The sequence below is a fragment of the Myotis daubentonii genome, chromosome 8 (genome assembly GCF_963259705.1).
Source record: "Myotis daubentonii chromosome 8, mMyoDau2.1, whole genome shotgun sequence".
NCBI lineage: Eukaryota > Metazoa > Chordata > Mammalia > Chiroptera > Vespertilionidae > Myotis > Myotis daubentonii.
The window spans coordinates 29,830,479-29,843,469 of NC_081847.1; the positions used below are offsets into that span (position 1 = coordinate 29,830,479).

At 49.0% G+C, this 12,991-nt stretch overlaps 1 protein-coding gene across 3 annotated transcripts in view; it reads left to right on the plus strand.

Annotated features, from left to right (window-relative positions):
- Positions 1 to 11,654: 11,654 nt before the first annotated feature.
- Positions 11,655 to 12,991, plus strand: part of SLC23A2 (solute carrier family 23 member 2) — a 132,323-nt gene continuing 130,986 nt past the window's right edge. Inside the window, exon 1 of one of the 3 annotated variants that reach the window (XM_059705614.1) lies at positions 11,655 to 11,772. The gene's annotated coding sequence lies outside the window, so the exon portion shown is untranslated. Of the gene's footprint in view, positions 11,773 to 12,011; positions 12,140 to 12,991 lie in introns of those variants that run through there. The other 2 variants (XM_059705613.1, XM_059705616.1) reach the window with 2 other exon arrangements.

Here is a 12,991-nt window from a genome sequence, read left to right on the forward strand (position 1 = left end):
ATCACTGATGTTTCTATCTCTCTCCCTTGGCTTTCCTCTCTAAAAATAAATGGGGGGATAAAAAACAAAAACCAAAAAAACAAACAAAGAATGAACTACTGCCATTTGCCAAGACACAGATGACTACCAGACATAGTGTTGGGTGAAAGCAGCTAACTCAAAGAGCGTATGTTGTATGATTCTGTTTATACAGAGTTAAAAAAAACAGCCCTCGCCGGTTTGGCTCAGTAAATAGAGTGTTGGCCTACGGACTGAAGGTCCTGGCTTTGATTTCGGTCAAGAGCACAAATCTCGGTTGCAGGCACCATCCTGGCCCTGGAGGGGCCTTCCCAGAGACAACCAATCATTGCGTCTCTCTCACATTGATGTTTCTCTGTCTTTCTGTCTCTCTTTCTCCTTTTCTCTCTCTCAAAAAACAAAAACAAAAAAAGGCAAAAATAAACACATAAATAAGCTTGGCTGGTGTGGCTCAGTGGTTGAATCTATGAAGTAGGAGGTCATGGTTCAATTCCTAGTGAGGGCACATGCCCAGGGTTGGAGTGCAGGAGGCAGCCGATTGTTGTTTCTCTCTCATCAATGTTTCTCTCTCTTTTCTTTCCTTCCTCTCTCTCAAAACAACAAAACAAAACAAAACATTAAAACAACTAAAATGGGCAAAACTCACTGATGGTGATAGAATAGTGGTTTCCATAAGAGGTGGGTAATAATGGGCCGAGGGCACAGAAACTTTCTGGGGGGCCTGGCGATATGTATATTTGGATCTGGGTAGTACTTACACAGGTGCGCCCATATGTAAAAATTCATCAACCAACACCTTAATCAGCGCATTTTATTGTACCTATATTATACCTTAGTTTGAAAAAAGAGTCTAACCTCTCTCAGACCAACATCTCCAGTTTTCTCTAGGCCGGTTTCGTGCATGAACCCATTTTTGCATCATGATTTTCCTCTCTAGTGCCTTCATCTTGGATGAGTACAAATTCTTTTCTTTTTTTTTAGGGAGAGAAAGAGGAAGGGAGGAGAGAAAGAAACACAGAGAGAAACACTGATTTGTTGTTCCTATTCAAGCATTCACTGGTTGCTTCTTGAATGTGCCCTGACCAGAGATCAAACCCACAACCTTGGTGTATCAGGACGACATTTTAACCAACTGAGCTATCTAGCCAGGGCCTGCTGAGTACAAATTTTCTTTTTTTTAAAATATATTTTATTGATTTTTTACAGAGAGGAAGGGAGAGAGATAGAGTTAGAAACATCCATGAGAGAGAAACATCAATCAGCTGCCTCCTGCACATCTCCCACTGGGGATGTGCCCGCAACCCAGGTACATGCCCTTGACTGGAATCAAACCAGGGACCCTTCAGTCCGCAGGCCGACGCTCCATCCACTGAGCCAAACCGGTTTCGGCCTGAGTACAAATTTTTAAGGGGTGTGTTATTGCTGGAGTGTCCCCATCATCTATGGAGATGATGTTCTATGTCCTCTTCACCTGCTGTCCTCTCCTGCCTAAATGAGTTTCCTGTGCTGGAGGAGCCCCCTGGCACTCATTCCTGAGCCTTTGCTCTTCTCTGTCTATACTCCCTCCCAAATGATCCTATTGAATCCATTGGCTTTAAATATCACCCAGTACTGATGATTCCCATGTACATAACTCCAGCCCAGTTCTCCTCCCATATACATGAATCGGGTCTCAGTAATCCAACTGTTTCCCCTGGGGACATCACAGGTTGTAAGTCTCTGTCCTAGACTGTCCCCCTCCTGAACTCTCCTCCATCCATCCCCTGGATGGAGAGGGCCCTCATTTACCTGGCTGCCCAAGCTCCAACCTTGATTCCTTCCTTTCCTTTATCTCCATATATATAGTCCATTAGCAAGCCCTTTATGTTTATCTTCACAGGGTACTTTGACTCTGCCCTTTGTCTCCATTTCCACTGCTCTTACCCTAGGCCAATCCCATGTTTTCCACCTGAATTATGTAACTCTTCCTGTGCTATTTGGTTTACCCTTGGCCCCTCCAATCCATTGGGGACATCACAGGTTGAAGTCCACAGGGGAGTGGAGTGATCCTCTTACAACTTCCTGTCATAATGAGGACTGCTCTATCTGGTCCTCTCATGACCTTTTCTTCAATCTCATCTCATATTATTTTCCCACTTTCCAATGACACCAACTGTTTTTCAGTTTCTCAAATGGGACATATTCTTTCCTGCCTCAGGACTTTTGTACTTGCAGTTTCTTCTTTTTCGAATGATCTTTTCCCAGCTCCTTTTATAACTGCTGCTTCAAGTCTCAGCAATGGTGTTCCCTCTTTCGTCCTTCTTTACCACCTTACCGGAGAGGCCTGCCCCCCAGATCAGTCAGCACCTTTTATTTTTCCTGTTTAGCACTTACAGCTGTGTGAATTCAACAGTCACCCCAAGATATGCTTCTACAGTATGCAGATTGTTTGAGCTAAAGGCACCTTTAGCTGAGGGCTCCACTCCCTGGCTCTCCCTTAACTACCTAGAACTTGAATTAGGGACCTTGTCCATAATAAGAGATCATCAGAAATAACTTCTTTTGACCTATCTATAGGAAAGAACAAACTTTTATTTACTAAGCATCTGCTCCTCTTATCACCCTGCAATGATCCTTTGAAGCCCCCTAGGTACCAAGATACCTCACCTCACCCCTATCTCAGGATGTCTTAATACCCATGTTCCATTTTTATTTCTGAAGCTCTCATGTAAGCAGGGTTCTCATACATATGTATGTATTAAAATTGGTTATTTTCTATTGCTAATCTATCTGAATTCTATTTGATTATTAGACCAGCCAGATAATCCTTGAGGGTATAGAAAATTTTGTTCTCCCCCAAAACCACAATTATAATTATTATTTTAAAAAATATGCTTTCCCTAGCCAGTTTGGTTCAGTGGATAGAGCGTTGGCCTGCAGACTAAAGGGTCCTGGGTTCGATTCCGGTCAGGGGCACATGCCCGCCCGGGTTGTGGGCTCGATCCCCAATAGGGGGCATGCAGGAGGCAGTCAGTCAATAATTCTCTCTCAACATTGATGCTTCTATCTCTTTATCCCTCTCCCTTTCTCTCTCTCTCTAAAAATCAATAAACATATTTTTAATATATTTTTATTGATATCAGAGAGGGAGGGACAGAGAGATAGAAACATGAATGATGAGAGAGAATCATTGATTGGCTGCCTCCCACATGCCCCCACCAGGGATCGAGCCCGCAACCCCACACATGTGCCCTGACTGGGAATCAAACTGTGACTTCTTGGTTCCTCAAGAATGTTGACACTCAACCACTGAGCCATGCCACCCGGGATATAATTATTTTTTACTTGTTTATTTACTAGATGCCATTTTATGTCTTACAACACAGGCCCTCTGAGCACTTGGAGCCCAGTCAAATACTGGGGGATACAATTATTTGTCTTTTGTTCCCCCATACTTACTAGTATGCCAGCTCTATGGGGGCAGGTGAGGTGAATTTTTTACCCACATTTTGTCATTGGCGTCTAGACCTGTGACTGCCAGGCAGCATGTGACCATAAAGAGTGGCTGTGCTAACATCAGAAGAGTGCAGCCAACAGTCTGGGCTCAAAGATCTGAATTTCAAGTAACCTTACATAATCGGAGACCTTATCAAAAACAAAGAGAATGAAATTTAATGCAGACAGAGCAGAAACATAGTCTAGGGGAAGATTGAATATGTGATATTATGGCTTAAAGCAAGTTGGGGTTTAGTCCTACAACTAGATTGGGCCTCTTATACTAATTAATACCTCATATGTGTAAAGCACTATAAGAACATTTCCAGGAAGCACTTTCACAATAATTATATTATTTAATCCTCACACTCACCTACGTGGTAGATGGGGCAGACAGAATTATCTTGAGTTGGCATATTAGGAGTCCTACCTGGAGATTGTGAAATAATTTCTCCAAGGTCATCCAGCAAAGCAGAGATGGGGCAGAGCATTCTATGTCTTTCTTCCAAGGCTGCATGAGTTGTATGATACATTTGTTCTAGGACCAAAGGAATATTCAAAATTAAATCTTTGCTCAGTGGATAGAGTGTCAGCTGCTTACTGAAGGGTCTCAGGTTCCATTCCCGGTCAAGAATATGTATCTGGCCCAGCCAGTGTAGCTCAGTGGTTGAGCATCAACCTATGAACCAGGAGGTCAAGGTTTGGTTCCCGGTCAGGGCACATGCCCGGGTTGTGGGCTCCCTTCCACTCTCCCTTCCTCTCTGAAATCAATAAGAATATATTATTTAAAAGAAAAAGAAAAGGAAAGAAAAGAAAAGAAAAGAAAAGAAAAGAAAAGAAAAGAAAAGAAAAGAAAAGAAAAGAAAGAGCCATACCTGGGTTGCAGGTTCAATCCCCCGCTCTAGTTGAGGCACCTGTGGGAAACAACCAATCAATGTGATCACATCGATGTTTCCCTCCCTCCCCTCCACTCTCTCTAAAAATCAATGGGAAAAAAATATATCCTCAGGTGAGGATTAACAACAACAAAAATTAACCCTTCACATCCTGCAGTATGTACATGCGTCTGCATTTCCTAAAGTGCACATTCCTGGAGGCAGTAACTCGGGCCAGTTCGCCTCCCTGGGCCTGATTTTCTGTCTCAGGGCCCACTGTGGACCGGGGCTTTATCCCACTGCTGGAGAGGGGCCATGTCATCTAAAACAGGGAGCATGCGATTTATTGAATATAAATTTGTTCTCTGGGTTTTTTTCTAAGTCCAGTTGTTGCTTTTACCTAATAAATTTTTTTAGGATACGTATAGAAACATGCACATATCGTAGGTGTGCAGATTAATGAAATCTCATAAAATGAATATGCCCACATGCCTGATCAAGGAATAGACCATGATCAGCTCCCCAGAAGACCCCATGGACCTCTCCTTTGTCATACCCCTCTCCCCCCTGCAGGGGGACAACATCTTGAATTCTAACAGTCGGGATTAGTTTTGCCTCTTTTCTACTTTGTATAGTTACTGATGCAGTTTTGTGTTATTTTTCTCCAAAGACTTAGCATGTCCATGATGTTCTAAATTCAAATGACTTCTTTATTAAATAAAGCCCCATTAAAATTTTTTTATTGCTTTCAGAGAGGAAGGGAGAAAGAGAGAGAGAGAAACATCAATGATGAGAGAGAATCATTGATCGGCTGCCTCCTCCACACCCCCACCAGGGATCAGGTCAGCAATCTGAGTATGTGCCCTTGACCACAATCGAACCCAAGACCTTTCAGTCCGCAGGCCAATGCTCTATCCACTGAGCCAAACCAGCTAGGGTTAAAGCCCCATTTTTTTATTGTGACATTTGAGGCCTTTTGTGTTTTATCTCTAACCTATATTTCTGCCTTGGCTTCCAATTTTTCAGGAATTTGGGGGTTAATTCCTTCTCATCTCATCTTCCACCTATGGTCAGTCCATGTTGGTTCAGTCCAATAGCTGAAATCATTGAATTCTTACTGAGCATCTACTATGTCTCAGGCACTACATGAAGAGCACATCAATCAAGATCTCTGCCCTGGAGGAGCTGACAATTAGTGAGGCAGGAGCGTGAGACAGAGAAACATATTTTCAAGATAATTTCATTCTGAATGCTAGGAAGTACCCCAATACACTCATACCAGCCTAAGGGCTCAGGGGAGGTTTCCAGGAGAGGCCAAGAGACTTAAAGGATGAGTAAGAATGAGCCAGAGGAAAGGTTAAGGTGAAGGGCTTTTGAGAGGAATGGACACAGCCACACTTCCCCTGCCCCCAACACCTGTGTTTGAAGTGGGGAGGGGAAAGGGGAGTGTGAGAAGTAGACAGAAAAACAGGGTCAGAGAAGTAGAAGAACCAGTAGGAAATGCAGCCACAAAACCAAGGGAGAAGCTTTTCCAGGAAATGCAGGGTCAACTGTGCCGAATGCCTCCAGAAAGTTCCAGTAAGATACTGCAGAAAAGATCCTCTGGACTGTGCAAAAGGCTAATTTACCTGGTGGTTTCAGGGGAAAACAGGGACAGAAACCAGGTGGCCTGTTTTGGTACCAGCTAAGGATGGTTTTTACAGGTGAACATTTGCAATCAATTTGATAGTAGGAGACACTAACTGATTTTTGAACAAAATCTTATTCCCTTCCCAATTCCATTATTATTATTTTTTTAGTGGCCTGTATTGCAAAAAGATTAAACTCAATTATTATTATGACTAGTGGCCCAGTGCACGGATTCATGCACATTGAACGGAAGTTAATTAGAAGAAAGATTCGTGTAGTAATTACATTGCTGCAAAAAATTACATGTCAAAATAGTACCTATATCCTATCTAATAAAAGAGAAACATGGTAATTGGCGTACAACCGCTACCCTTCCCATTGGCTAATCAGCGAGATATGAAAATTAACTGCCAGCCAAGATGGCGGCCAGCAGCCAGGCAGCTTGAAACTAACATGAGGCTTGCTTGCTTCAGTGACGGAGGAAACCAACGTTCCCCGCCTGCTTTGCAGGCCTCTGAGCCTGCAGTTTAAGAAACATTGTAACAAATATAGAAGCTAAACAAAACCCCAGAAACCTGCTTTCAGTGAGCCTGGGATCTCAGAGCTGGAGTTATAGAACCTAAACAAACCAGATACCTTCTTTCAGCAGCAGAAGCCTCAGGGCTGGAGCCAGAGCTAAAGCTGGCCCAGAATAAAAAAGAAAAAGAAAAAAAGGAACAGTTGGGAGCTTCAGTTGGCCTGAAAACAGCCCTCAGCCCCTCACCCAGGCTGGCCAGGCACCCCAATGGGGACCCCTACCCTGATCCAGGACACCCTTCAGGGAAAACCAGCCAGCCCCACCCATGCACCAGGCCTCTATCCTATGTAGTAAAAGGGTAATATGCCTCCCAGCACCAGGATCAGCGTGACAGGGGGAGGTGCCCAAACCCCTGATCGCCCTGCGGCTCTGTGTGTGACAGGGGGTGGGGCCACAACCTCCCTATCTGCCCTGCTCTGTTCCTGACAGGGGAAGGTGCACCAACCCCCTGATCAACCCTGCTCTGTGCCTGATAGGGGGGAGCTCCCCAACCCCCTGATTGCCCTGCAGCTCTGTTTGTGACAGGGTGCTGCGCCTCAACCCCCTGATCAGCCCTGCTCTGTGTGTGACAGGGTGCGGCACCCCAACCCCCCCTGCCCCGCCTCCACGGGCCCTGCTCTGTGTGTGACAGGGTAGAGCCATAACCTCCCCATTGGCCCTGCCCTGAGTGTGAGAGTGGCTGCATCCCAACCACCTGATTGGCCCTGCTCTGTGGGTGATAGAGGGCTGTGCCCCAACCCCCTGATCCGCCCTGCCCTGAGTGTGACAGGGGGTGGTGCCCCAACTCCCCTATCGGCCCTACTCTGTGAGTGACAGGGGGGAGCTCCTCAACCCGCTGATTGGTCCTGCTCTGTGCATGACAGGGGGGAGCTCCCCCACCCCTTGATTGACCCTGCTCTGTGCGTGACAGGGTACGGAGCCCCAACCCCCCTGATGGGCCCTGCTCTGTGCATGACAGGGGGCAGTGCCCCAACCCCCTGATTGGCCCTGCTCTGTGCATGACAGGGTGCGGAGCCCCAACCCCCCTGATGGGCCCCGCTCTGTGCGTGACAGGGGGTGGCGCCGCAACCTCCCCATCGACGCTGCCTTGAGTGTGATGGGGCTGTGCCCCAACCCCCCAATCGGCCCTACCCTGAATGTGACTGAGGGTGACATCGCAACCTCCCAATCTGCCCTGCTCTGTGCATGACAGGGGGTGGCGCCCCAACTCCCCAATCGGCCCTGCTCTGAGCCTGACCAGGGGCTGCACCTAGGGATTGGGCCTGCCCTCTGCCACCTGGGAGCAGGCCTAAGCCAGCAGGTCGTTATCTCCCGAGGGGTCCCAGACTGCATGAGGGCACAGGCCGGGCTGAGGGACCCCCCTCCCCCGCCAGTGCACAAATTTTTGTGCACCGGGCCTCTAGTATATATATAAAAGCCTAAGTGACTGTTATGATCAAACGATCAGAATGACCGGTCGACCAGTCCCTCTGCTGCGCACTGACCACCAGGGAGCAGACGCTAAATGCAGGAGCTGCCCCTTGGCGGTCAGTGCGCTCCCACAGCCAACCTCCTGCAGCCCCTCCCCCTGCCAACCAGCCCCCCTGATAGGTCCCAATTGGGGGGCTGGCTGGGCAACCTCCGGGATCCCTCCCCCCTGCTGGTCGGCCCCTGATAGGCCTTGATCACCGGCCAGGCCGAGGGACCCCACCTGTTTATTAATTCATGCCCCAGCTCTCTAGTACATCATATAGTATTATAAATTAAAATACAAAATATTTTAATATTGCTATTTGCCCTTTCTCTATAATAGAAGTGTCAGAGATGAAAGAAAATTAGTAAAATGTATATGAAAATAATATAGAAATTGATTAATAAATAAACAATAACAAATGACATAAAAACAACAGACATGATATAAAAATAATAAAAACATGATATAAAAACATGATATAAAAACAACATTGAGCCCTGACCAGTTTGGCTCAGTGGATAGAGCATCGGACTGCGGACTCAAGGGTCCCAGGTTTAATTCCGATCAAGGGCGTGTACCTTGGTTGCAGGCACATCCCCAGTAGGGAGTGTGCAGGAGGCAGCTGATCGATGTTTCTCTCTCATCGATGTTTCTAACTCTCTATCCCTCTCCCTTCCTCTCTGTAAAAATCAATAAAATATATTTAAAAAACAACAACATTGATAAAAACAATGACTGATAAACTGCTTGAATAATAGTTGGTCTTCAGATACATTCTGGCATCATGTGTGATTGGCACCAGCGAAAGCTTTATATGTAACGTGCATGCACACGTCAACGTTTACTTTTAAATTGCCAGTGTGCATCATATGTACCAGCTGGTAGGTCAGTTGGATGTCGGACAGACGTATGGTCGGTCACTTAGCCTTTAATATATATATAAGATATTTTGAATTTCATCAATAAAAATTTGTAGAAATTTGTTTTCTCTAATTATATACTAGTAAGTATCTATATAATGTCCTTGATTTTGTATCCTGGCCCATAAAGCCTAAAATATTCATTATCTGGCCCTTTACAAAAATAGTTTGCCAACCTCAGCTCTAGACTCCAGAGAGATACTGGATATAAATATTGTAAAGAAAAGCACTGTATGAAGATGGAATAGTTCCAAGCTACAATTACCTTTCAATATAACACAGCCTGGAAATGACAGAACTTTCAATCAAATTATCCAGGTCACAAAGAGATCTTGATTTATTCTGCTGATTTAGTTTAGAGAAGTCAAGGGGGGAGGGAAAAACCGTATTTGTGTCAGCTGTAATAGGAAAGGGAAATGAGTAGAATATAAAAGGAAAAGAGTAGGAAAATCTTCATGTATTTTTTGAATTGATGATGATGATAAAATAATTATATAAAATAAGGACACTGATGGAACACTTACATAGTCAAGCACTGAATAAGCACTTTTTATAGACATGATCTCATTGAAGCATTACGACCTTGCAGGCAAGGTTGTAGCCAGGGTCATCCCCTGACACCAACTCCAGTCCCCCAGCAGTAAAGAGTAATATTTTGTCCAGAAAAGAGAAATAGCTGGAGACTAGTTGAAGGGAAATGTCCTGCGAAATAGCCCGTGCTCTGCTTCTTTTTTTCACCAGGTTATTGTATAGACTGGGAGGCTCTGAAGGCTTTAGAGAAGGGGTGTGAGGTGGTCAGTTCTGTGTTTGAGGAAGATAGCAAGAATGGCTTTGGGAGATAATTCTTGAGTCCAAGAGGCCAGAGAGAAGCTTTTTCAGCAATCCAAGGAAGAGCGAGTAAGAGTCTGGGATGATGAATGCTGAGAGGAGAATTTCAGACACACTTCCCTGTTCCAATTGGTCACAGGTGACAGACTGATTGGTCATCGGGGCTGAGACAGGCAGTCAAAGTTGGCTTCAAAGTTTCTGGTGGCAAAATGAGAAAAACCCAGATAAGAAACAAGTTTGTGGGAGGAGAATAATGAGTTGAGTAGTGGGGAGGTTGTATTGAAAATTCTTGGCTACTATCCCGAGGAATTTGTCTAGGGAACAATGGAAATGTGCATCTGGAAGTTCAGGGAGAGATTTGGGGACCAGGTGGAGATGGCTGACCTTCAGAGGGGGTTTGAGGAGAGAGCAGGGGAAAAGACGGAAAGAAATGAGATAAGGAAAGCTAACACTTCTAGAGGTGAGCATGGGCAGCTCATACGTCACTGATAGGAAAGTGGGGGAAATGTAGGAAGGACAGGAAGCAAGACCAAGTGATATCACTAGGAAAGAGTTTCAAGCAGGAGGGCGAAGCCAGTGGAATGTTACAGAGCCATCCAAGAAAAAAAGGACCTTAAACAGGCAATTGGATTTGGCAGTTAGAAGGTCACTGTTGACGTCTGAGAAAGCAGGGAGAAATGGAGATCAGGGGAAGGAAGAGGCATGAAGGCCAAAGGCTGGGAGCTGTGGCAGTGGAATTTTTTAGGATAGTTCTAGAAAGAACTAATGCCTATGGAGGGGGAGGGAGACACTGAAGATGCAACAGTTCGCTCCCAACTTCTGCTCTGGAAGATGTCAACATCCCTGGCCAGGCAGAACACATAGTACTCCAAAAATAAAAAATAAAAGTAAAATAAAAAAAAAAAAGGTTGTCGGAAAACGCTCTTGCTGCTATTAGCAGGATGTGGGGATGTTCCATGTTGCACAGGGCAGTGTGAATTTTTTCTCTAGGTGCCAGTCATAGAATCTTCATCTCTTCTACTTCCCATTTTCAATGGGGATCAAAACACCTGGCCTTCCAGTGTGTACTGAATTTTACAAGCCAACTGACATATTTTAATAATACATGTTATTAGAGACCACACCTATAAAGTTTCCACAGTTTCTGGTTCTCTCTCTCTCTCTCTCTCTCTCTCTCTCTCTCTCTCACACCCACTGACATGTGTGATACCTAGAACATGGAGTCCCCCAGACTGTAAAACTGGTAGAAAACTCCGATGATAAAATCTGCTCCCCCCACGTGATATCAGCCACGGTCCACACTTCTTCAGCTCTCTCAAGAGTTGCCTGGGAACCAGTCAGTTATCATTGGGTTGTAATAGCAACCACACAGTGGTTTCAAGATGGAAGTGCTATCAGAGTGCTAATTGTTTTTGGGGTGCGGGGGCGGCGCTCTGGATTCAGAGGGTGGCTCGCTCAGTGCGATCCCCGAGAACCGCAGCAGCCGCGTCACCTGCGAACTTGTCGGAAACGCACATTTCCGAGCCTCACTCCAGACTTCCGGCCGCAGCAGCCCAGCGGCGGGGTCCGGCTGTCTGCGTCCTAAGGACACGCTCCAGGTGAGGCTGCAGGCGCGGGAGGTGCTGGACCGCCGACCTCCCTGCAGCCTTTCCGCTCAGCGGCTCTCGCCCGGCGGCATCACCCCGGGCATTTTTAGAAACGCAGCTGCCCCGGCGGCACCTACATTCGCTGAGTCAGAACCGCACAGAAGCACGAGCCCCAGGACTTTGGAGCCGGAGACCCCCCCGGTCTTCACGATCCTGTGATGTAACGGGGCGCTCTCCGCCCGCAGGGAGAAACCCGCCGGCCCGACTGCAGAAAAGGTGCCATCGCCTGACAACCCCCCACCCGCTCAGCCCCATGCCCCGCGGCTGCTCGATTAGCCTCCCCGCGCGCCGACCCCGCTCGAGAGAGGGGCGCCGGGAGGGGGAGACTCCGGGCGCGCGCTCTGCATTCCAGGTGGGTCCCCGGGAGCAGGTGTGCGGGGGAGGGACAGGCCGGGGGCCACGTCTACGCCGGGGAGGGAGATGCAAGGCACAGAGGATCCGGCGCGGGGCGGGCGGGGCGAGAGGCCGGGGATGCCCGGCGGCGGGTGCCGGGGCGCGGGGGCCGCCTCTCCCCTGGGGGGCGCCGGAGGGCGGGGGTCAGGGGCGGGGAGGAGGTGGGCCCCGGCGGGCGCGGGGGCGGGCGGCTTCCCGGCTCCCCGCCCCCGGCCCGCCCCTCCGCGGCGCCATTTTGCAGCGGCTGCTGCGGGGACCAGAGGCAGCAGCGGCGGGCACTGCGGCGGGAGGCACGCGGCGACGGGAGCCCCGCGAGCTGCAGCCAGGTGAGCGCCGGCCGCCGCGCCCCCCTCCCAGCCCGCGGGCGGCGCCTGCCGGGCCCGGCCGGGCCGCGAGGTGCCCGCAGCGTCCACGAGGCCGGCCTGGCACGGCCCCCGCGCGCTGTCACCGGCCCCGCGGCGCGGCCTGCGCGCCCCCACCCCGGCCAGTCGCCGCGGGGCCCGCGGGTGTCCGGCGACCTCCGGTCCCCGCCGGGCCCGGCCGGACCCCCGGACGCTGACCGCGGGAGCCACAGCGCACGGGGCCTCAGGCCGCGCCGCGGGGAGTCCGGTGGGGGTTCCCCCCGGCGCTGGGCTGGCGCCGCAGCCGCCTGCTCCCCGGCCCTCGGTCCTCGGCCCGCGCGTCCCGGGGTCGCTTTCCCCTCGCTCCGCCGCGGGAGGTGCGTGCGGGCCCCCGGCGCCCCTGCGGGAATCGGGGTCATCGAGAGGGGCGCCGAGCGGCGGGGCCGGGGGTGCCGCCTGTTCCGTTTTAGCTTCCTTGTCTCCTACAAAGGCTCGCCAAGTAATTTTAGAAGCAGCTGCTGCGACCCCAGGCCCTTCGCGCCGGCCTGTCCCACCCTGGGGTCGCGGGTTCCCCTGGTTGCCACCAAGCTGCAAAGAGAAACTGACATCAAAGTGTGACCACTTCAAGGGTGCAGAATTTCCTCCTCCCTCTGACTTTCTGTGTCCCCTCGGATGGGTAGCTGTCAGGAACTGGGCCTGCAGGGTGGGGGTTTGAAGCATGACTGATGGGAAATTCTTGATGATCAGGGCAAAGGGTAAATGAGGGCAACTGCAGGTGGAAGAAAGGCACTCAAGGGATTTCCCAGGCGTTAGCAGTAGCTGCTGCTTTTACTCTGG